This window comes from Nematostella vectensis, chromosome 6 (assembly GCF_932526225.1).
Source record: "Nematostella vectensis chromosome 6, jaNemVect1.1, whole genome shotgun sequence".
NCBI lineage: Eukaryota > Metazoa > Cnidaria > Anthozoa > Actiniaria > Edwardsiidae > Nematostella > Nematostella vectensis.
In genome coordinates this window covers 16103635-16129068 of record NC_064039.1, presented here as the reverse complement: position 1 = coordinate 16129068, position 25434 = coordinate 16103635, and the positions used below count along the sequence as shown (strand labels likewise).

Here is a 25434-nt window from a genome sequence, read left to right as displayed (position 1 = left end):
CCTCTAAAGAAAATAGCAAAGGAGGCGGCAAGGATGTCTTCTCATGCTTTTAATTAAAAAAACGATACATAGAAGGGGAATGCTGCTGGAGTCTATGATTTTGTATTTCATTTTCAGCCAACCTATATATCAAATCTGTATACGGTGAAGTGAATAAATTGTATTGTGAGCGTGACGAGGCCGGCTTCGTGGCCAAGCGCGATGAACTAATAATACAGATGGGGAACTGCCTCTATGATCAGCATGGCGAGAGGCAGGCTACTTATATGAGCACCAAAATGCGGGAGATAGCCAGATTGGTGCTCGAGGTTAAAATAAATTAACCGAGCCAACATGGCCTGACTGAACTCATCACTTCCCAAATTTCGCCCTGGTAAAAGAGGGGGTGAAGCGGGTTGCCGGCTTTAGTGATGTCCGGCATATCTTCACCATCCCTAGCGCACTTCACTAGTGCACTTCACTGAAGTGGGCAACTGGGCTCAGGCGCCAAGATGATGCAGCTATCCGAGAGGCACAGGACTTCCTCCATCTCATGGATATAGTGTGGGCTCAAAAGGTATGGATCTGTTCATTCCACCTTATGTTAGATCCTTGTGGTCCGCCCTAAAATTAGTGTAGTCAGTTACAACCGCAGCATTTAACACTTTTGGCTTAATTTGATGTTTTTTTAAATATAAAAAGTTCAGCATTGATACTGATTATAAAAAGAATAGTGATAATGACTTTCAAGCTATTCTAAAAGAAACTAATGTGTTAATATATTTTCAGGTATCTTCCAAGTCTATAGCCTCTGTCGGAGAGAGAAAATACAACAAAATTAATCTACTTCCTCTGGCGGAGGATCTTGCAATGCTTAGGGCGTACCTGGACAAAAATCCCCAGACAAGAAAGTGAAATTTTAGTTTGGGTTAGGCTACACCTATAAAAAGGATATCACAGACTCGTGTAATACAAATGTTTACCCAACAGAGAAGCATAGTGCTGGCATACCAGAAATGCATAAAGCTAATGTTTTTTTACTTTATTTTCCAGAATTATCAAGCACTGGCCAAGTTTCTCATATCTAGTAAAAGACAAGTGTTAGTGGTAGTGCTCCCCCAACATTACAGGAGGGTCTTTCCATTTGAAGCTATAGCAGCAGTCAGCTGTACTTTAGTAGTGCCCAGTCTTTTAACAGTCTTCATAATAAAATCTTGTAGGACATGCTCACAATGCCACAAATACAATTGTCTGCAATAGAAAGCCTGTTTTACTTTTTTTTTTAAATCTATGTCTCGTACTATATACCAGATTTCTGTTACATGATAATAGCAAACTCAAGTATAGAATATGTGAAAAATTTGTTTTGGTGAAGATGAGAAACAACTGACACCCTTCAGTGCTTATGTACAGTAGACAATTACTTATCTATAAAAAAAACTAAAAATAGTAAAAGCTAGCTGAAAAAATGTATAAAATAGTAATAAATTTCATTTCTAATATTGTAAGTTTATTCTATACTATTTTTAGTGAATGATCATACAAGCCCAGGGGCTTTATTAAGATCTTACATTAGTCAATCCCCTGATTCGAGACTACTCTTATAGTGTACATACACTATTTATTTTATACACTATTTGTGTGTGTGTTGGGTGTACCACAACTTTCCTGTAATTCAGTTCCTGGCTACAAAAGCATAAACTATGACTAATGTTGACTCTATCTGTTAAACACTTTTACAAACATTTAACCAATTACGTTTACAAAAACAAACTATGGGCTGTTATTTAAAGAACGAGCGAAATGAAAATTGCTTACCTCTGCTTCTATTACTAATCTTGTATGTTATTGAACCAAACTTGGACTGAACTTCGGTTGAATATAGTGTTAAAAAGTTGTTATAGCATCATATAAAATTAGGTATAAGCAAGTTCTTGAAATCACCCATACTGGTACTGGTAGTTATGTGGGACTGTGGGGCTCCATCTCGGATAATATCACCCATACTGGTACTGATGGTTATGTGGGACTGTGGGGCTCTATCTCGGATAATATCACCCATACTGGTACTGATGGTTATGTGGGACTGTGGGGCTCTATCTCGGATAATATCAAAATGTTAAGGGGCAGCAGAGGCAAGTACATCTAAATAGACATCTAGTAGGTTCTAATAAGATAATTTCTGATAATAATACAATATCAAGGTGTCCAGAAAAGGGAAGGAGGGTATCTGAATAGACATCTAGAAGATCCTAATAAGATAAGAGGGATATAACCATCTAATTGCAAATAATCAGAGGGAAACAATGATAATATCCTAATCTCAATATCAGATATAAGTGATTTTTCTCTTTGTGGGAGTAAGAAAGCCAAACGTAGAAATGGACATTACATCCCTTTACTATCAGCAAAAAGCTAGATCCCCCCTAGAATATTATCAAGTGGTTATTTTTTTGTATCTAATTTTTATTATGTAATTATATTCATTTATCATACTCTGATTGAAATACCAAGTAAACACATGTGGCATAAAAAATACCTGGTCAATTTGGATAGAGCATTAACTACTTATTTTACAGTCAAGTAAGTAAAGCATATGATACTTATGAGTTATGAGCGATTAATTATAAATTTTTGTGATTACTCTAGCTTGTTACACTAAAAGTTATAGAACGCACAATAAAATATTCCGGTTCCGAATTTAAACGACAGTGGATAAAATATTTTTATTATTACAAAGTGCAGATGGACAGGATAGTTCTGTGAGAAATTAGGAGACTGAATAGTCCTATTCACAGTCCCCGCCGCCATCTTGGATACAAACATGAAAACAAGGCGAGAGTTGACTCATAATCAAAACAAACATTGTTGTCATTGCTGAGTTTTTGGCAAAAATGGTTCTAGTTTATCAAAATGTCAATCTCAATTCGTTAGAAGACATTCAGAAACTTTCTGTAAAGAGTCTTAGAGATGTTTTACGTTCCTACAAAGAAAATACGAGCGGCATAAAGGCCGATCTCGTCCTAAAAGTCTACGCGATTCTTATGTCACACGTGCTAGATGGCGGGCCAAGTGTCCGGAAGTAGAAAACCCGCAAGATTGCGTTACTTTATAATACTGTATTACGTTACATATTTAGTTTTGTTATGTGATCATGTTGTAATTCGAGATAGGTAAAAAAGGGGGTTGTGCCCCTAGAGTTGAGATGCGAGTGTACTATTACTACGGAGAGTTTGTGATCAAGAAATAAAGTAAAGAGAATATAAGTGAGTTTATTTGGTTGTCCCCGACAAGCTCAACACAAGTTCAAAGTCAAACTGGTAAAGATACTGCAACTTTCAAGTACTCAGCAGTTCTGCATATATATATCTATAATTAATAACTAATCTAATCTAAAACTATTTAACTAAACTATGATGTGAGCAAATATATAAAATAAGGATATTGATAGGTAAAATATTAACAACTATGTACAATATATGGTTTGTAACAATAATAATATAAAATTGTGATAAAATTGACATTAGTAGCAGCAGTTACGAGCAGAAGAGACAGTAAGGTTGCGGGAAGAGGAGCACTTAGGGCAAATGGATTTCCAGGTGTTAGTGTTATCTGTGTCGTAGCTGTTAGTAAACGCAGGTAAGTAGTGGCAAGTTAAACAGGATTTAAACTGGTTAAGTGAGCTAGCAGAGCGAGTAGACGTAGATAGATTATTCCGCAGTTTAGGGATACGATTGAAGTAGCTTGATGGAAAAAGTTTAGTGCGACATTTAGGAACAAAGAGATCGAGGGCAGTGTTGTGGCGGATTAGTCTAGTTGACTTAGATTTGACAAACGATTCTATGTTAAAATTGTAAAAGCCTTCATGGCATTTGTAATAAAAGAAGATGTTTATCTGACATCTGATTATCTACGCAGAAAACGGCTCCCAAAACAACCGTCAAGTCGATAAATCGTGGTTTATTTGAAACCACACTTCTCGCTAAATATATTAAGATAAGGATACTCAGGCTCCAAAACAAGCAATTAAAAACAAGACAAAATAAGTGAAAAAAAAAAACATTTTTACCCCTTTTTCTTGTGTGGCCTGGCTATAGGGAAAATAAATAATGAATAACACCTTATTTTTTTTTTTACAGTTGGTATCAACTTTGCCACAGACCAAATGCAAGTGGGCTTTTTTGTGGGTACCAGGGGGTGAAGCTTGCGAGGCACATCAAAAGGCAACATTCCAAGGAATCTGAAGTGGCCTGCCAGCTTGCAGGAACGAGTAAAAAGAACAAAGTAAAAGAACACGAAAGGCTCCGGCTCCTCGGTGATTATCACCACAATTGCAATGTCCTCAGCTTAGGCGAAGGACAACTGATTGTGGTATGCCTACCTCCCTTGTAAGTCGTGCCTTGGGTTTCACAAGGGGGACGACCTTTGGAGGCACAGAAAGAAGTGTGCGTTTAAACAGCATGGGACAGACGAAGAAGGTATAAATATTATAAACAAGTTAATGAACATACATTTCAATTCTTTCCGGACACGGTAAACGGAGGACTTTGTCGTGCAGTGCAGAAAATATACGCAGTAGATCCTGGAGATTTGATTTCGCTAAGAAATCGTAGAAGCAGATTTTCTCTGTAATAACCCTCCAAAGAAAATAGCAAAGGAGGCGGCAAGGATGTCTTCTCATGCTTTTAATTAAAAAACGATACATAGAAGGGGAATGCTGCTGGAGTCTATGATTTTTTATTTCATTTTCAGCCAACCTATATACTAAATCTGTATACGGTGAAGTGAATAAATTGTATTGTAAGCGTGACGAGGTCGGCTTCGTGGCCAAGCGCGATGAACTAATAATACAGATGGGGAACTGCCTCTATGATCAGCATGGGGAGAGGCAGGCTACTTATATGAGCACCAAAATGCGGGAGATAGCCAGATTGGTGCTCGAGGTTAAAATAAATTAACCGAGCCAACATGGCCTGACTGAACTCATCACTTCCCAAATTTCGCCCTGGTAAAAGAGGGGGTGAAGCGGGTTGCCGGCTTTAGTGATGTCCGGCATATCTTCACCATCCCTAGCGCACTTCACTAGTGCACTTCACTGAAGTGGGCAACTGGGCTCAGGCGCCAAGATGATGCAGCTATCCGAGAGGCACAGGACTTCCTCCATCTTATGGATATAGAGTGCGACATTTAAGAACAAAGAGATCGAGGGCAGAGTTGTGGCGGATTAGTCTAGTTGACTTAGATTTGACAAACGATTCTATGTTAAAATTGTAAAAGCCTTCATGGCATTTGTAATAAAAGAAGATGTTTATCTGACCTCTGATTATCTACGCAGAAAACGGCTCCCAAAACAACCGTCAAGTCGATAAATCGTGGTTTATTTGAAACCACACTTCTCGCTAAATATATTAAGATAAGAATACTCAGGCTCCAAAACAAGCAATTCAAAACAAGACAAAATAAGTGAAAAAAAAAAACATTTTACCCCCTTTTTCTTGTGTGGCCTGGCTATAGGGAAAATAAATAATGAATAACACCTTATTTTTTTTTTTACAGTTGGTATCACCTTTGCCACAGACCAAATGCAAGTGGGCTTTTTTGTGGGTACCAGGGGGTGAAGCTTGCGAGGCACATCAAAAGGCAACATTCCAAGGAATCTGAAGTGGCCTGCCAGCTTGCAGGAACGAGTAAAAAGAACAAAGTAAAAGAACACGAAAGGCTCCGGCTCCTTGGTGATTATCACCACAATTGCAATGTCCTGAGCTTAGGCGAAGGACAACTGATTGTGGTATGCCTACCTCCCTTGTAAGTCGTGCCTTGGGTTTCACAAGGGGGACGACCTTTGGAGGCACAGAAAGAAGTGTGCGTTTAAACAGCATGGGACAGACAAAGAAGGTATAAATATTATAAACAAGTTAATGAACAGACATTTCAATTCTTTTCGGACACGATAAACGGAGGACTTTGTCGTGCAGTGCAGAAAATATACGCAGTAGATCCTGGGGTTTGATTTCGCTAAGAAATCGTAGAAGCAGATTTTCTCTGTAATAACCCTCCAAAGAAAATAGCAAAGGAGGCGGCAAGGATGTCTTCTCATGCTTTTAATTAAAAAAACGATACATAGAAGGGGAATGCTGCTGGAGTCTATGATTTTGTATTTCATTTTCAGCCAACCTATATATCAAATCTGTATACGGTGAAGTGAATAAATTGTATTGTGAGCGTGACGAGGCCGGCTTCGTGGCCAAGCGCGATGAACTAATAATACAGATGGGGAACTGCCTCTATGATCAGCATGGCGAGAGGCAGGCTACTTATATGAGCACCAAAATGCGGGAGATAGCCAGATTGGTGCTCGAGGTTAAAATAAATTAACCGAGCCAACATGGCCTGACTGAACTCATCACTTCCCAAATTTCGCCCTGGTAAAAGAGGGGGTGAAGCGGGTTGCCGGCTTTAGTGATGTCCGGCATATCTTCACCATCCCTAGCGCACTTCACTAGTGCACTTCACTGAAGTGGGCAACTGGGCTCAGGCGCCAAGATGATGCAGCTATCCGAGAGGCACAGGACTTCCTCCATCTCATGGATATAGTGTGGGCTCAAAAGGTATGGATCTGTTCATTCCACCTTATGTTAGATCCTTGTGGTCCGCCCTAAAATTAGTGTAGTCAGTTACAACCGCAGCATTTAACACTTTTGGCTTAATTTGATGTTTTTTTAAATATAAAAAGTTCAGCATTGATACTGATTATAAAAAGAATAGTGATAATGACGTTCAAGATATTCTAAAAGAAACTAATGTGTTAATATATTTTCAGGTATCTTCCAAGTCTATAGCCTCTGTCGGAGAGAGAAAATACAACAAAATTAATCTACTTCCTCTGGCGGAGGATCTTGCAATGCTTAGGGCGTACCTGGACAAAAATCCCCAGACAAGAAAGTGAAATTTTAGTTTGGGTTAGGCTACACCTATAAAAAGGATATCACAGACTCGTGTAATACAAATGTTTACCCAACAGAGAAGCATAGTGCTGGCATACCAGAAATGCATAAAGCTAATGTTTTTTTACTTTATTTTCCAGAATTATCAAGCACTGGCCAAGTTTCTCATATCTAGTAAAAGACAAGTGTTAGTGGTAGTGCTCCCCCAACATTACAGGAGGGTCTTTCCATTTGAAGCTATAGCAGCAGTCAGCTGTACTTTAGTAGTGCCCAGTCTTTTAACAGTCTTCATAATAAAATCTTGTAGGACATGCTCACAATGCCACAAATACAATTGTCTGCAATAGAAAGCCTGTTTTACTTTTTTTTTTAAATCTATGTCTCGTACTATATACCAGATTTCTGTTACATGATAATAGCAAACTCAAGTATAGAATATGTGAAAAATTTGTTTTGGTGAAGATGAGAAACAACTGACACCCTTCAGTGCTTATGTACAGTAGACAATTACTTATCTATAAAAAAAACTAAAAATAGTAAAAGCTAGCTGAAAAAATGTATAAAATAGTAATAAATTTCATTTCTAATATTGTAAGTTTATTCTATACTATTTTTAGTGAATGATCATACAAGCCCAGGGGCTTTATTAAGATCTTACATTAGTCAATCCCCTGATTCGAGACTACTCTTATAGTGTACATACACTATTTATTTTATACACTATTTGTGTGTGTGTTGGGTGTACCACAACTTTCCTGTAATTCAGTTCCTGGCTACAAAAGCATAAACTATGACTAATGTTGACTCTATCTGTTAAACACTTTTACAAACATTTAACCAATTACGTTTACAAAAACAAACTATGGGCTGTTATTTAAAGAACGAGCGAAATGAAAATTGCTTACCTCTGCTTCTATTACTAATCTTGTATGTTATTGAACCAAACTTGGACTGAACTTCGGTTGAATATAGTGTTAAAAAGTTGTTATAGCATCATATAAAATTAGGTATAAGCAAGTTCTTGAAATCACCCATACTGGTACTGGTAGTTATGTGGGACTGTGGGGCTCCATCTCGGATAATATCACCCATACTGGTACTGATGGTTATGTGGGACTGTGGGGCTCTATCTCGGATAATATCACCCATACTGGTACTGATGGTTATGTGGGACTGTGGGGCTCTATCTCGGATAATATCAAAATGTTAAGGGGCAGCAGAGGCAAGTACATCTAAATAGACATCTAGTAGGTTCTAATAAGATAATTTCTGATAATAATACAATATCAAGGTGTCCAGAAAAGGGAAGGAGGGTATCTGAATAGACATCTAGAAGATCCTAATAAGATAAGAGGGATATAACCATCTAATTGCAAATAATCAGAGGGAAACAATGATAATATCCTAATCTCAATATCAGATATAAGTGATTTTTCTCTTTGTGGGAGTAAGAAAGCCAAACGTAGAAATGGACATTACATCCCTTTACTATCAGCAAAAAGCTAGATCCCCCCTAGAATATTATCAAGTGGTTATTTTTTTGTATCTAATTTTTATTATGTAATTATATTCATTTATCATACTCTGATTGAAATACCAAGTAAACACATGTGGCATAAAAAATACCTGGTCAATTTGGATAGAGCATTAACTACTTATTTTACAGTCAAGTAAGTAAAGCATATGATACTTATGAGTTATGAGCGATTAATTATAAATTTTTGTGATTACTCTAGCTTGTTACACTAAAAGTTATAGAACGCACAATAAAATATTCCGGTTCCGAATTTAAACGACAGTGGATAAAATATTTTTATTATTACAAAGTGCAGATGGACAGGATAGTTCTGTGAGAAATTAGGAGACTGAATAGTCCTATTCACAGTCCCCGCCGCCATCTTGGATACAAACATGAAAACAAGGCGAGAGTTGACTCATAATCAAAACAAACATTGTTGTCATTGCTGAGTTTTTGGCAAAAATGGTTCTAGTTTATCAAAATGTCAATCTCAATTCGTTAGAAGACATTCAGAAACTTTCTGTAAAGAGTCTTAGAGATGTTTTACGTTCCTACAAAGAAAATACGAGCGGCATAAAGGCCGATCTCGTCCTAAAAGTCTACGCGATTCTTATGTCACACGTGCTAGATGGCGGGCCAAGTGTCCGGAAGTAGAAAACCCGCAAGATTGCGTTACTTTATAATACTGTATTACGTTACATATTTAGTTTTGTTATGTGATCATGTTGTAATTCGAGATAGGTAAAAAAGGGGGTTGTGCCCCTAGAGTTGAGATGCGAGTGTACTATTACTACGGAGAGTTTGTGATCAAGAAATAAAGTAAAGAGAATATAAGTGAGTTTATTTGGTTGTCCCCGACAAGCTCAACACAAGTTCAAAGTCAAACTGGTAAAGATACTGCAACTTTCAAGTACTCAGCAGTTCTGCATATATATATCTATAATTAATAACTAATCTAATCTAAAACTATTTAACTAAACTATGATGTGAGCAAATATATAAAATAAGGATATTGATAGGTAAAATATTAACAACTATGTACAATATATGGTTTGTAACAATAATAATATAAAATTGTGATAAAATTGACATTAGTAGCAGCAGTTACGAGCAGAAGAGACAGTAAGGTTGCGGGAAGAGGAGCACTTAGGGCAAATGGATTTCCAGGTGTTAGTGTTATCTGTGTCGTAGCTGTTAGTAAACGCAGGTAAGTAGTGGCAAGTTAAACAGGATTTAAACTGGTTAAGTGAGCTAGCAGAGCGAGTAGACGTAGATAGATTATTCCGCAGTTTAGGGATACGATTGAAGTAGCTTGATGGAAAAAGTTTAGTGCGACATTTAGGAACAAAGAGATCGAGGGCAGTGTTGTGGCGGATTAGTCTAGTTGACTTAGATTTGACAAACGATTCTATGTTAAAATTGTAAAAGCCTTCATGGCATTTGTAATAAAAGAAGATGTTTATCTGACATCTGATTATCTACGCAGAAAACGGCTCCCAAAACAACCGTCAAGTCGATAAATCGTGGTTTATTTGAAACCACACTTCTCGCTAAATATATTAAGATAAGGATACTCAGGCTCCAAAACAAGCAATTAAAAACAAGACAAAATAAGTGAAAAAAAAAAACATTTTTACCCCTTTTTCTTGTGTGGCCTGGCTATAGGGAAAATAAATAATGAATAACACCTTATTTTTTTTTTTACAGTTGGTATCAACTTTGCCACAGACCAAATGCAAGTGGGCTTTTTTGTGGGTACCAGGGGGTGAAGCTTGCGAGGCACATCAAAAGGCAACATTCCAAGGAATCTGAAGTGGCCTGCCAGCTTGCAGGAACGAGTAAAAAGAACAAAGTAAAAGAACACGAAAGGCTCCGGCTCCTCGGTGATTATCACCACAATTGCAATGTCCTCAGCTTAGGCGAAGGACAACTGATTGTGGTATGCCTACCTCCCTTGTAAGTCGTGCCTTGGGTTTCACAAGGGGGACGACCTTTGGAGGCACAGAAAGAAGTGTGCGTTTAAACAGCATGGGACAGACGAAGAAGGTATAAATATTATAAACAAGTTAATGAACATACATTTCAATTCTTTCCGGACACGGTAAACGGAGGACTTTGTCGTGCAGTGCAGAAAATATACGCAGTAGATCCTGGAGATTTGATTTCGCTAAGAAATCGTAGAAGCAGATTTTCTCTGTAATAACCCTCCAAAGAAAATAGCAAAGGAGGCGGCAAGGATGTCTTCTCATGCTTTTAATTAAAAAACGATACATAGAAGGGGAATGCTGCTGGAGTCTATGATTTTTTATTTCATTTTCAGCCAACCTATATACTAAATCTGTATACGGTGAAGTGAATAAATTGTATTGTAAGCGTGACGAGGTCGGCTTCGTGGCCAAGCGCGATGAACTAATAATACAGATGGGGAACTGCCTCTATGATCAGCATGGGGAGAGGCAGGCTACTTATATGAGCACCAAAATGCGGGAGATAGCCAGATTGGTGCTCGAGGTTAAAATAAATTAACCGAGCCAACATGGCCTGACTGAACTCATCACTTCCCAAATTTCGCCCTGGTAAAAGAGGGGGTGAAGCGGGTTGCCGGCTTTAGTGATGTCCGGCATATCTTCACCATCCCTAGCGCACTTCACTAGTGCACTTCACTGAAGTGGGCAACTGGGCTCAGGCGCCAAGATGATGCAGCTATCCTCCATCTTATGGATATAGAGTGGGCTCAAAAGGTATGGATCTGTTCATTCCACCTTATGTTAAATCCTTGTGGTCCGCCCTAAAATTAGTGTAGTCAGTTACAACCGCAGCATTTAACACTTTTGGCTTAATTTGATGTTTTTTTAAATATAAAAAGTTCAGCATTGATACTGATTATAAAAAGAATAGTGATAATGACTTTCAAGCTATTCTAAAAGAAACTAATGTGTTAATATATTTTCAGGTATCTTCCAAGTCCCTAGCCTCTGTCGGAGAGAGAAAATACAACAAAATTAATCTACTTCCTCTGGCGGAGGATCTTGCAATGCTTAGGGCGTACCTGGACAAAAATCCCCAGACAAGAAAGTGAAATTTTAGTTTGGGTTAGGCTACACCTATAAAAAGGATATCACAGACTCGTGTAATACAAATGTTTACCCAACAGAGAAGCATAGTGCTGGCATACCAGAAATGCATAAAGCTAATGTTTTTTTAATTTATTTTCCAGAATTATCAAGCACTGGCCAAGTTTCTCATATCTAGTAAAAGACAAGTGTTAGTGGTAGTGCTCCCCCAACATTACAGGAGGGTCTTTCCATTTGAAGCTATAGCAGCAGTCAGCTGTACTTTAGTAGTGCCCACTCTTTCAACAGTCTTCATAATAAAATCTTGTAGGACATGCTCACAATGCCACAAATACAATTGTCTGCAATAGAAAGCCTGTTTTACTTTTTTTTTAAATTTATGTCTCGTACTATATACCAGATTTCTGTTACATGATAATAGCAAACTCAAGTATAGAATATGTGACAAATTTGTTTTGGTGAAGATGAAAAACAACTGACACCCTTCAGTGCTTATGTACAGTAGACAATTACTTATCTATAAAAAAAACTAAAAATAGTAAAAGCTAGCTGAAAAAATGTATAAAATAGTAATAAATTTCATTTCTAATATTGTAAGTTTATTCTATACTATTTTTAGTGAATGATGATACAAGCCCAGGGGCTTTATTAAGATCTTACATTAGTCAATCACCTGATTCGAGACTACTCTAATAGTGTACATACTATTTATTTTATACACTATTTGTGTGTGTGTTGGGTGTACCACAACTTTCCTGTAATTCAGTTCCTGGCTACAAAAGCATAAACTATGGCTAATGTTGACTCTATCTGTTAAACACTTCTACAAACATTTAACCAATTACGTTTACAAAAACAAACTATGGGCTGTTATTTAAAGAACGAGCGAAATGAAAATTGCTTACCTCTGCTTCTATTACTAATCTTGTATGTTATTGAACCAAACTTGGACTGAACTTCGGTTGAATATAGTGTTAAAAAGTTGTTATAGCATCATATAAAATTAGGTCTAAGCAAGTTCTTGAAATCACCCATACTGGTACTGGTGGTTATGTGGGACTGTGGGGCTCCATCTCGGATAATATCACCCATACTGGTACTGATGGTTATGTGGGACTGTGGGGCTCTATCTTGGATAATATCACCCATACTGGTACTGATGGTTATGTGGGACTGTGGGGCTCTATCTCGGATAATATCAAAATGTTAAGGGGCAGCAGAGGCAAGTACATCTAAATAGACATCTAGTAGGTTCTAATAAGATAATTTCTCATAATAATACAATATCAAGGTGTCCAGCAAAGGGAAGGAGGGTATCTGAATAGACATCTAGAAGATCCTAATAAGGTAAGAGGGATATAACCATCTAATTGCAAATAATCAGAGGGAAACAATGATAATATCCTAATCTCAATATCAGATATAAGTGATTTTTCTCTTTGTGGGAGTAAGAAAGCGAAACGTAGAAATGGACAGTTCATTCCTTTACTATCAGCAAAAAGCTAGATCCCCCCTAGAATATTATCAAGTGGTTATTTTTTTTGTATCTAATTTTTATTATGTAATTATAAATCATTTATCATACTCTGAGCATTAACTACTTATTTTACAGTAAATTAAGTAAAGCATATGATACTTATGAGTTATTAGCGATTAATTATAAATTTTTGTGATTACTCTAGCTTGTTACACTAAAAGTTATAGAACGCACGTTAAACGACAGTGGATAAAATATTTTGATTATTACAAAGTGCAGATGGACAGGATAGTTCTGTGAGAAATTAGGAGACTGAATAGTCCTATTCACCGTCCCCGCCGCCATCTTGGGTACAAACATGAAAACGAGGCGAGAGTTGACTCATAATCAAAATAAAAGAAGATGTTTATCTGACCTCTGATTATCTACGCAGAAAACGGCTCCCAAAACAACCGTCAAGTCGATAAATCGTGGTTTATTTGAAACCACACTTCTCGCTAAATATATTAAGATAAGGATACTCAGGCTCCAAAACAAGCAATTCAAAACAAGACAAAATAAGTGAAAAAAAAAACATTTTTACCCCTTTTTCTTGTGTGGCCTGGCTATAGGGAAAATAAATAATGAATAACACCTTATTTTTTTTTTTTACAGTTGGTATCACCTTTGCCACAGACCAAATGCAAGTGGGCTTTTTTGTGGGTACCAGGGGGTGAAGCTTGCGAGGCACATCAAAAGGCAACATTCCAAGGAATCTGAAGTGGCCTGCCAGCTTGCAGGAACGAGTAAAAAGAACAAAGTAAAAGAACACGAAAGGCTCCGGCTCCTCGGTGATTATCACCACAATTGCAATGTCCTGAGCTTAGGCGAAGGACAACTGATTGTGGTATGCCTACCTCCCTTGTAAGTCGTGCCTTGGGTTTCACAAGGGGGACGACCTTTGGAGGCACAGAAAGAAGTGTGCGTTTAAACAGCATGGGACAGACAAAGAAGGTATAAATATTATAAACAAGTTAATGAACATACATTTCAATTCTTTTCGGACACGGTAAACGGAGGACTTTGTCGTGCAGTGCAGAAAATATACGCAGTAGATCCTGGGGATTTGATTTCGCTAAGAAATCGTAGAAGCAGATTTTCTCTGTAATAACCCTCCAAAGAAAATAGCAAAGGAGGCGGCAAGGATGTCTTCTCATGCTTTTAATTAAAAAAACGATACATAGAAGGGGAATGCTGCTGGAGTCTATGATTTTGTATTTCATTTTCAGCCAACCTATATACCAAATCTGTATACGGTGAAGTGAATAAATTGTATTGTGAGCGTGACGAGGTCGGCTTCGTGGCCAAGCACGATGAACTAATAATACAGATGGGGAACTGCCTCTATGATCAGCATGGCGAGAGGCAGGCTACTTATATGAGCACCAAAATGCGGGAGATAGCCAGATTGGTGCTCGAGGTCAAAATAAATGAACCGAGCCAACATGGCCTGACTGAACTCATCACTTCCCGAAATTTCGCCCTGGTAAAAGAGGGGGTGAAGCGGGTTGCCGGCTTTAGTGGTGTCCAGCATATCTTCACCATCCCTAGCGCACTTCACTAGTGCACTTCACTAGTGCACTTCACTGAAGTGGGCAACTGGGCTCAGGCGCCAAGATGATGCAGCTATCCTCCATCTTATGGATATAGAGTGGGCTCAAAAGGTATGGATCTGTTCATTCCACATTATGTTAGATCCTTGTGGTCCCCCCTAAAATTAGTGTAGTCAGTTACAACCGCAGCATTTAACACTTTTGGCTTAATTTGATGTTTTTTTAAATATAAAAAGTTCAGCATTGATACTGATTATAAAAAGAATAGTGATAATGACGTTCAAGATATTCTAAAAGAAACTAATGTGTTAATATATTTTCAGGTATCTTCCAAGTCCATAGCCTCTGTCGGAGAGAGAAAATACAACAAAATTAATCTACTTCCTCTGGCGGAGGATCTTGCAATGCTTAGGGCGTACCTGGACAAAAATCCCCAGACAAGAAAGTGAAATTTTAGTTTGGGTTAGGCTACACCTATAAAAAGGATATCACAGACTCGTGTAATACAAATGTTTACCCAACAGAGAAGCATAGTGCTGGCATACCAGAAATGCATAAAGCTAATGTTTTTTTAATTTATTTTCCAGAATTATCAAGCACTGGCCAAGTTTCTCATATCTAGTAAAAGACAAGTGTTAGTGGTAGTGCTCCCCCAACATTACAGGAGGGTCTTTCCATTTGAAGCTATAGCAGCAGTCAGCTGTACTTTAGTAGTGCCCACTCTTTCAACAGTCTTCATAATAAAATCTTGTAGGACATGCTCACAATGCCACAAATACAATTGTCTGCAATAGAAAGCCTGTTTTACTTTTTTTTTTATGTATGTCTCGTACTATATACCAGATTTCTGTTACATGATAATAGCAAACTCAAGTATAGAATATGTGAAAAATTTGTTTTGGTGAAGATGAAAAACAACTGACACCCTTCAGTGCTTATGTACAGTAGACAATTACTTATCTATAAAAAAAACTAAAAATAGTAAAAGCTAGCTGAAAAAATGTATAAAATAGTAATAAATTTCATTTCTAATATTGTAAGTTTATTCTATACTATTTTTAGTGAATGATGATACAAGCCCAGGGGCTTTATTAAGATCTTACATTAGTCAATCACCTGATTCGAGACTACTCTAATAGTGTACATACACTATTTATTTTATACACTATTTGTGTGTGTGTTGGGTGTACCACAACTTTCCTGTAATTCAGTTCCTGGCTACAAAAGCATAAACTATGGCTAATGTTGACTCTATCTGTTAAACACTTCTACAAACATTTAACCAATTACGTTTACAAAAACAAACTATGGGCTGTTATTTAAAGAACGAGCGAAATGAAAATTGCTTACCTCTGCTTCTATTACTAATCTTGTATGTTATTGAACCAAACTTGGACTGAACTTCGGTTGAATATAGTGTTAAAAAGTTGTTATAGCATCATATAAAATTAGGTCTAAGCAAGTTCTTGAAATCACCCATACTGGTACTGGTGGTTATGTGGGACTGTGGGGCTCCATCTCGGATAATATCACCCATACTGGTACTGATGGTTATGTGGGACTGTGGGGCTCTATCTTGGATAATATCACCCATACTGGTACTGATGGTTATGTGGGACTGTGGGGCTCTATCTCGGATAATATCAAAATGTTAAGGGGCAGCAGAGGCAAGTACATCTAAATAGACATCTAGTAGGTTCTAATAAGATAATTTCTCATAATAATACAATATCAAGGTGTCCAGCAAAGGGAAGGAGGGTATCTGAATAGACATCTAGAAGATCCTAATAAGGTAAGAGGGATATAACCATCTAATTGCAAATAATCAGAGGGAAACAATGATAATATCCTAATCTCAATATCAGATATAAGTGATTTTTCTCTTTGTGGGAGTAAGAAAGCGAAACGTAGAAATGGACAGTTCATTCCTTTACTATCAGCAAAAAGCTAGATCCCCCCTAGAATATTATCAAGTGGTTATTTTTTTTTTATCTAATTTTTATTATGTAATTATAAATCATTTATCATACTCTGAGCATTAACTACTTATTTTACAGTAAATTAAGTAAAGCATATGATACTTATGAGTTATTAGCGATTAATTATAAATTTTTGTGATTACTCTAGCTTGTTACACTAAAAGTTATAGAACGCACGTTAAACGACAGTGGATAAAATATTTTGATTATTACAAAGTGCAGATGGACAGGATAGTTCTGTGAGAAATTAGGAGACTGAATAGTCCTATTCACAGTCCCCGCCGCCATCTTGGGTACAAACATGAAAACGAGGCGAGAGTTGACTCATAATCAAAATAAAAGAAGATGTTTATCTGACCTCTGATTATCTACGCAGAAAACGGCTCCCAAAACAACCGTCAAGTCGATAAATCGTGGTTTATTTGAAACCACACTTCTCGCTAAATATATTAAGATAAGGATACTCAGGCTCCAAAACAAGCAATTCAAAACAAGACAAAATAAGTGAAAAAAAAAACATTTTTACCCCTTTTTCTTGTGTGGCCTGGCTATAGAGTAAATAAATAATGAATAACACCTTATTTTTTTTTACAGCTGGTATCACCTTTGCTACAGACCAAATGCAAGTGGGCTTTTTTGTGGGTACCAGGGGGTGAAGCTTGCGAGGCACATCAAAAGGCAACATTCCAAGGAATCTGAAGTGGCCTGCCAGCTTGCAGGAACGAGTAAAAAGAACAAAGTAAAAGAACACGAAAGGCTCCGGCTCCTCGGTGATTATCACCACAATTGCAATGTCCTGAGCTTAGGCGAAGAACAACTGATTGTGGTATGCCTACCTCCCTTGTAAGTCGTGCCTTGGGTTTCACAAGAGGGACGACCTTTGGAGGCACAGAAAGAAGTGTGCGTTTAAACAGCATGGGACAGACAAAAAAGGTATTAATATTATAAACAAGTTAATGAACATACATTTCAATTCTTTTCGGACACGGTAAACGGAGGACTTTGTCGTGCAGTGCAGAAAATATACGCAGTAGATCCTGGGGATTTGATTTCGCTAAGAAATCGTAGAAGCAGATTTTCTCTGTAATAACCCTCCAAAGAAAATAGCAAAGGAGGCGGCAAGGATGTCTTCTCATGCTTTTAATTAAAAAAACGATACATAGAAGGGGAATGCTGCTGGAGTCTATGATTTTGTATTTCATTTTCAGCCAACCTATATATCAAATCTGTATACGGTGAAGTGAATAAATTGTATTGTGAGCGTGACGAGGTCGGCTTCGTGGCCAAGCACGATGAACTAATAATACAGATGGGGAACTGCCTCTATGATCAGCATGGCGAGAGGCAGGCTACTTATATGAGCACCAAAATGCGGGAGATAGCCAGATTGGTGCTCGAGGTTAAAATAAATTAACCGAGCCAACATGGCCTGACTGAACTCATCACTTCCCAAATTTCGCCCTGGTAAAAGAGGGGGTGAAGCGGGTTGCCGGCTTTAGTGATGTCCGGCATATCTTCACCATCCCTAGCGCACTTCACTAGTGCACTTCACTGAAGTGGGCAACTGGGCTCAGGCGCCAAGATGATGCAGCTATCCGAGAGGCACAGGACTTCCTCCATCTTATGGATATAGAGTGCGACATTTAAGAACAAAGAGATCGAGGGCAGAGTTGTGGCGGATTAGTCTAGTTGACTTAGATTTGACAAACGATTCTATGTTAAAATTGTAAAAGCCTTCATGGCATTTGTAATAAAAGAAGATGTTTATCTGACCTCTGATTATCTACGCAGAAAACGGCTCCCAAAACAACCGTCAAGTCGATAAATCGTGGTTTATTTGAAACCACACTTCTCGCTAAATATATTAAGATAAGAATACTCAGGCTCCAAAACAAGCAATTCAAAACAAGACAAAATAAGTGAAAAAAAAAAACATTTTACCCCCTTTTTCTTGTGTGGCCTGGCTATAGGGAAAATAAATAATGAATAACACCTTATTTTTTTTTTACAGTTGGTATCACCTTTGCCACAGACCAAATGCAAGTGGGCTTTTTTGTGGGTACCAGGGGGTGAAGCTTGCGAGGCACATCAAAAGGCAACATTCCAAGGAATCTGAAGTGGCCTGCCAGCTTGCAGGAACGAGTAAAAAGAACAAAGTAAAAGAACACGAAAGGCTCCGGCTCCTTGGTGATTATCACCACAATTGCAATGTCCTGAGCTTAGGCGAAGGACAACTGATTGTGGTATGCCTACCTCCCTTGTAAGTCGTGCCTTGGGTTTCACAAGGGGGACGACCTTTGGAGGCACAGAAAGAAGTGTGCGTTTAAACAGCATGGGACAGACAAAGAAGGTATAAATATTATAAACAAGTTAATGAACAGACATTTCAATTCTTTTCGGACACGATAAACGGAGGACTTTGTCGTGCAGTGCAGAAAATATACGCAGTAGATCCTGGGGTTTGATTTCGCTAAGAAATCGTAGAAGCAGATTTTCTCTGTAATAACCCTCCAAAGAAAATAGCAAAGGAGGCGGCAAGGATGTCTTCTCATGCTTTTAATTAAAAAAACGATACATAGAAGGGGAATGCTGCTGGAGTCTATGATTTTGTATTTCATTTTCAGCCAACCTATATATCAAATCTGTATACGGTGAAGTGAATAAATTGTATTGTGAGCGTGACGAGGCCGGCTTCGTGGCCAAGCGCGATGAACTAATAATACAGATGGGGAACTGCCTCTATGATCAGCATGGCGAGAGGCAGGCTACTTATATGAGCACCAAAATGCGGGAGATAGCCAGATTGGTGCTCGAGGTTAAAATAAATTAACCGAGCCAACATGGCCTGACTGAACTCATCACTTCCCAAATTTCGCCCTGGTAAAAGAGGGGGTGAAGCGGGTTGCCGGCTTTAGTGATGTCCGGCATATCTTCACCATCCCTAGCGCACTTCACTAGTGCACTTCACTGAAGTGGGCAACTGGGCTCAGGCGCCAAGATGATGCAGCTATCCGAGAGGCACAGGACTTCCTCCATCTCATGGATATAGTGTGGGCTCAAAAGGTATGGATCTGTTCATTCCACCTTATGTTAGATCCTTGTGGTCCGCCCTAAAATTAGTGTAGTCAGTTACAACCGCAGCATTTAACACTTTTGGCTTAATTTGATGTTTTTTTAAATATAAAAAGTTCAGCATTGATACTGATTATAAAAAGAATAGTGATAATGACGTTCAAGATATTCTAAAAGAAACTAATGTGTTAATATATTTTCAGGTATCTTCCAAGTCTATAGCCTCTGTCGGAGAGAGAAAATACAACAAAATTAATCTACTTCCTCTGGCGGAGGATCTTGCAATGCTTAGGGCGTACCTGGACAAAAATCCCCAGACAAGAAAGTGAAATTTTAGTTTGGGTTAGGCTACACCTATAAAAAGGATATCACAGACTCGTGTAATACAAATGTTTACCCAACAGAGAAGCATAGTGCTGGCATACCAGAAATGCATAAAGCTAATGTTTTTTTACTTTATTTTCCAGAATTATCAAGCACTGGCCAAGTTTCTCATATCTAGTAAAAGACAAGTGTTAGTGGTAGTGCTCCCCCAACATTACAGGAGGGTCTTTCCATTTGAAGCTATAGCAGCAGTCAGCTGTACTTTAGTAGTGCCCAGTCTTTTAACAGTCTTCATAATAAAATCTTGTAGGACATGCTCACAATGCCACAAATACAATTGTCTGCAATAGAAAGCCTGTTTTACTTTTTTTTTTAAATCTATGTCTCGTACTATATACCAGATTTCTGTTACATGATAATAGCAAACTCAAGTATAGAATATGTGAAAAATTTGTTTTGGTGAAGATGAGAAACAACTGACACCCTTCAGTGCTTATGTACAGTAGACAATTACTTATCTATAAAAAAAACTAAAAATAGTAAAAGCTAGCTGAAAAAATGTATAAAATAGTAATAAATTTCATTTCTAATATTGTAAGTTTATTCTATACTATTTTTAGTGAATGATCATACAAGCCCAGGGGCTTTATTAAGATCTTACATTAGTCAATCCCCTGATTCGAGACTACTCTTATAGTGTACATACACTATTTATTTTATACACTATTTGTGTGTGTGTTGGGTGTACCACAACTTTCCTGTAATTCAGTTCCTGGCTACAAAAGCATAAACTATGACTAATGTTGACTCTATCTGTTAAACACTTTTACAAACATTTAACCAATTACGTTTACAAAAACAAACTATGGGCTGTTATTTAAAGAACGAGCGAAATGAAAATTGCTTACCTCTGCTTCTATTACTAATCTTGTATGTTATTGAACCAAACTTGGACTGAACTTCGGTTGAATATAGTGTTAAAAAGTTGTTATAGCATCATATAAAATTAGGTATAAGCAAGTTCTTGAAATCACCCATACTGGTACTGGTAGTTATGTGGGACTGTGGGGCTCCATCTCGGATAATATCACCCATACTGGTACTGATGGTTATGTGGGACTGTGGGGCTCTATCTCGGATAATATCACCCATACTGGTACTGATGGTTATGTGGGACTGTGGGGCTCTATCTCGGATAATATCAAAATGTTAAGGGGCAGCAGAGGCAAGTACATCTAAATAGACATCTAGTAGGTTCTAATAAGATAATTTCTGATAATAATACAATATCAAGGTGTCCAGAAAAGGGAAGGAGGGTATCTGAATAGACATCTAGAAGATCCTAATAAGATAAGAGGGATATAACCATCTAATTGCAAATAATCAGAGGGAAACAATGATAATATCCTAATCTCAATATCAGATATAAGTGATTTTTCTCTTTGTGGGAGTAAGAAAGCCAAACGTAGAAATGGACATTACATCCCTTTACTATCAGCAAAAAGCTAGATCCCCCCTAGAATATTATCAAGTGGTTATTTTTTTGTATCTAATTTTTATTATGTAATTATATTCATTTATCATACTCTGATTGAAATACCAAGTAAACACATGTGGCATAAAAAATACCTGGTCAATTTGGATAGAGCATTAACTACTTATTTTACAGTCAAGTAAGTAAAGCATATGATACTTATGAGTTATGAGCGATTAATTATAAATTTTTGTGATTACTCTAGCTTGTTACACTAAAAGTTATAGAACGCACAATAAAATATTCCGGTTCCGAATTTAAACGACAGTGGATAAAATATTTTTATTATTACAAAGTGCAGATGGACAGGATAGTTCTGTGAGAAATTAGGAGACTGAATAGTCCTATTCACAGTCCCCGCCGCCATCTTGGATACAAACATGAAAACAAGGCGAGAGTTGACTCATAATCAAAACAAACATTGTTGTCATTGCTGAGTTTTTGGCAAAAATGGTTCTAGTTTATCAAAATGTCAATCTCAATTCGTTAGAAGACATTCAGAAACTTTCTGTAAAGAGTCTTAGAGATGTTTTACGTTCCTACAAAGAAAATACGAGCGGCATAAAGGCCGATCTCGTCCTAAAAGTCTACGCGATTCTTATGTCACACGTGCTAGATGGCGGGCCAAGTGTCCGGAAGTAGAAAACCCGCAAGATTGCGTTACTTTATAATACTGTATTACGTTACATATTTAGTTTTGTTATGTGATCATGTTGTAATTCGAGATAGGTAAAAAAGGGGGTTGTGCCCCTAGAGTTGAGATGCGAGTGTACTATTACTACGGAGAGTTTGTGATCAAGAAATAAAGTAAAGAGAATATAAGTGAGTTTATTTGGTTGTCCCCGACAAGCTCAACACAAGTTCAAAGTCAAACTGGTAAAGATACTGCAACTTTCAAGTACTCAGCAGTTCTGCATATATATATCTATAATTAATAACTAATCTAATCTAAAACTATTTAACTAAACTATGATGTGAGCAAATATATAAAATAAGGATATTGATAGGTAAAATATTAACAACTATGTACAATATATGGTTTGTAACAATAATAATATAAAATTGTGATAAAATTGACATTAGTAGCAGCAGTTACGAGCAGAAGAGACAGTAAGGTTGCGGGAAGAGGAGCACTTAGGGCAAATGGATTTCCAGGTGTTAGTGTTATCTGTGTCGTAGCTGTTAGTAAACGCAGGTAAGTAGTGGCAAGTTAAACAGGATTTAAACTGGTTAAGTGAGCTAGCAGAGCGAGTAGACGTAGATAGATTATTCCGCAGTTTAGGGATACGATTGAAGTAGCTTGATGGAAAAAGTTTAGTGCGACATTTAGGAACAAAGAGATCGAGGGCAGTGTTGTGGCGGATTAGTCTAGTTGACTTAGATTTGACAAACGATTCTATGTTAAAATTGTAAAAGCCTTCATGGCATTTGTAATAAAAGAAGATGTTTATCTGACATCTGATTATCTACGCAGAAAACGGCTCCCAAAACAACCGTCAAGTCGATAAATCGTGGTTTATTTGAAACCACACTTCTCGCTAAATATATTAAGATAAGGATACTCAGGCTCCAAAACAAGCAATTCAAAACAAGACAAAATAAGTGAAAAAAAAAAACATTTTTACCCCTTTTTCTTGTGTGGCCTGGCTATAGGGAAAATAAATAATGAATAACACCTTATTTTTTTTTTTACAGTTGGTATCAACTTTGCCACAGACCAAATGCAAGTGGGCTTTTTTGTGGGTACCAGGGGGTGAAGCTTGCGAGGCACATCAAAAGGCAACATTCCAAGGAATCTGAAGTGGCCTGCCAGCTTGCAGGAACGAGTAAAAAGAACAAAGTAAAAGAACACGAAAGGCTCCGGCTCCTCAGTGATTATCACCACAATTGCAATGTCCTGAGCTTAGGCGAAGGACAACTGATTGTGGTATGCCTACCTCCCTTGTAAGTCGTGCCTTGGGTTTCACAAGGGGGACGACCTTTGGAGGCACAGAAAGAAGTGTGCGTTTAAACAGCATGGGACAGACGAAGAAGGTATAAATATTATAAACAAGTTAATGAACATACATTTCAATTCTTTCCGGACACGGTAAACGGAGGACTTTGTCGTGCAGTGCAGAAAATATACGCAGTAGATCTTGGAGATTTGATTTCGCTAAGAAATCGTAGAAGCAGATTTTCTCTGTAATAACCCTCCAAAGAAAATAGCAAAGGAGGCGGCAAGGATGTCTTCTCATGCTTTTAATTAAAAAACGATACATAGAAGGGGAATGCTGCTGGAGTCTATGATTTTTTATTTCATTTTCAGCCAACCTATATACTAAATCTGTATACGGTGAAGTGAATAAATTGTATTGTAAGCGTGACGAGGTCGGCTTCGTGGCCAAGCGCGATGAACTAATAATACAGATGGGGAACTGCCTCTATGATCAGCATGGGGAGAGGCAGGCTACTTATATGAGCACCAAAATGCGGGAGATAGCCAGATTGGTGCTCGAGGTTAAAATAAATTAACCGAGCCAACATGGCCTGACTGAACTCATCACTTCCCAAATTTCGCCCTGGTAAAAGAGGGGGTGAAGCGGGTTGCCGGCTTTAGTGATGTCCGGCATATCTTCACCATCCCTAGCGCACTTCACTAGTGCACTTCACTGAAGTGGGCAACTGGGCTCAGGCGCCAAGATGATGCAGCTATCCGAGAGGCACAGGACTTCCTCCATCTTATGGATATAGAGTGCGACATTTAAGAACAAAGAGATCGAGGGCAGAGTTGTGGCGGATTAGTCTAGTTGACTTAGATTTGACAAACGATTCTATGTTAAAATTGTAAAAGCCTTCATGGCATTTGTAATAAAAGAAGATGTTTATCTGACCTCTGATTATCTACGCAGAAAACGGCTCCCAAAACAACCGTCAAGTCGATAAATCGTGGTTTATTTGAAACCACACTTCTCGCTAAATATATTAAGATAAGAATACTCAGGCTCCAAAACAAGCAATTCAAAACAAGACAAAATAAGTGAAAAAAAAAAACATTTTACCCCCTTTTTCTTGTGTGGCCTGGCTATAGGGAAAATAAATAATGAATAACACCTTATTTTTTTTTTTACAGTTGGTATCACCTTTGCCACAGACCAAATGCAAGTGGGCTTTTTTGTGGGTACCAGGGGGTGAAGCTTGCGAGGCACATCAAAAGGCAACATTCCAAGGAATCTGAAGTGGCCTGCCAGCTTGCAGGAACGAGTAAAAAGAACAAAGTAAAAGAACACGAAAGGCTCCGGCTCCTTGGTGATTATCACCACAATTGCAATGTCCTGAGCTTAGGCGAAGGACAACTGATTGTGGTATGCCTACCTCCCTTGTAAGTCGTGCCTTGGGTTTCACAAGGGGGACGACCTTTGGAGGCACAGAAAGAAGTGTGCGTTTAAACAGCATGGGACAGACAAAGAAGGTATAAATATTATAAACAAGTTAATGAACAGACATTTCAATTCTTTTCGGACACGATAAACGGAGGACTTTGTCGTGCAGTGCAGAAAATATACGCAGTAGATCCTGGGGTTTGATTTCGCTAAGAAATCGTAGAAGCAGATTTTCTCTGTAATAACCCTCCAAAGAAAATAGCAAAGGAGGCGGCAAGGATGTCTTCTCATGCTTTTAATTAAAAAAACGATACATAGAAGGGGAATGCTGCTGGAGTCTATGATTTTGTATTTCATTTTCAGCCAACCTATATATCAAATCTGTATACGGTGAAGTGAATAAATTGTATTGTGAGCGTGACGAGGCCGGCTTCGTGGCCAAGCGCGATGAACTAATAATACAGATGGGGAACTGCCTCTATGATCAGCATGGCGAGAGGCAGGCTACTTATATGAGCACCAAAATGCGGGAGATAGCCAGATTGGTGCTCGAGGTTAAAATAAATTAACCGAGCCAA

General features: G+C 38.0%; 4 long non-coding RNA genes across 4 annotated transcripts; all 4 read left to right on the top strand.

Moving 5' to 3' along the window:
• Window positions 1-790: 790 nt before the first annotated feature.
• LOC125568010 lies at window positions 791-5667 on the top strand. The gene is made up of 3 exons (XR_007311998.1): window positions 791-3299; window positions 4119-4457; window positions 5536-5667. It is a non-coding gene; the product is annotated as an uncharacterized LOC125568010 (long non-coding RNA).
• Window positions 5668-6821: 1154 nt separating this feature from the next.
• On the top strand, window positions 6822-15548 carry LOC125568009. Its single transcript, XR_007311997.1, has 5 exons — window positions 6822-9330; window positions 10150-10488; window positions 13648-13986; window positions 14262-14696; window positions 15173-15548. It is a non-coding gene; the product is annotated as an uncharacterized LOC125568009 (long non-coding RNA).
• Window positions 15549-16600: 1052 nt separating this feature from the next.
• LOC125568013 lies at window positions 16601-18707 on the top strand. The gene is made up of 2 exons (XR_007312003.1): window positions 16601-17497; window positions 18576-18707. It is a non-coding gene; the product is annotated as an uncharacterized LOC125568013 (long non-coding RNA).
• A 1154-nt stretch (window positions 18708-19861) lies between these two features.
• Window positions 19862-24738, top strand: LOC125568012. The gene is made up of 3 exons (XR_007312002.1): window positions 19862-22370; window positions 23190-23528; window positions 24607-24738. It is a non-coding gene; the product is annotated as an uncharacterized LOC125568012 (long non-coding RNA).
• The last annotated feature ends 696 nt before the right edge of the window (window positions 24739-25434 follow it).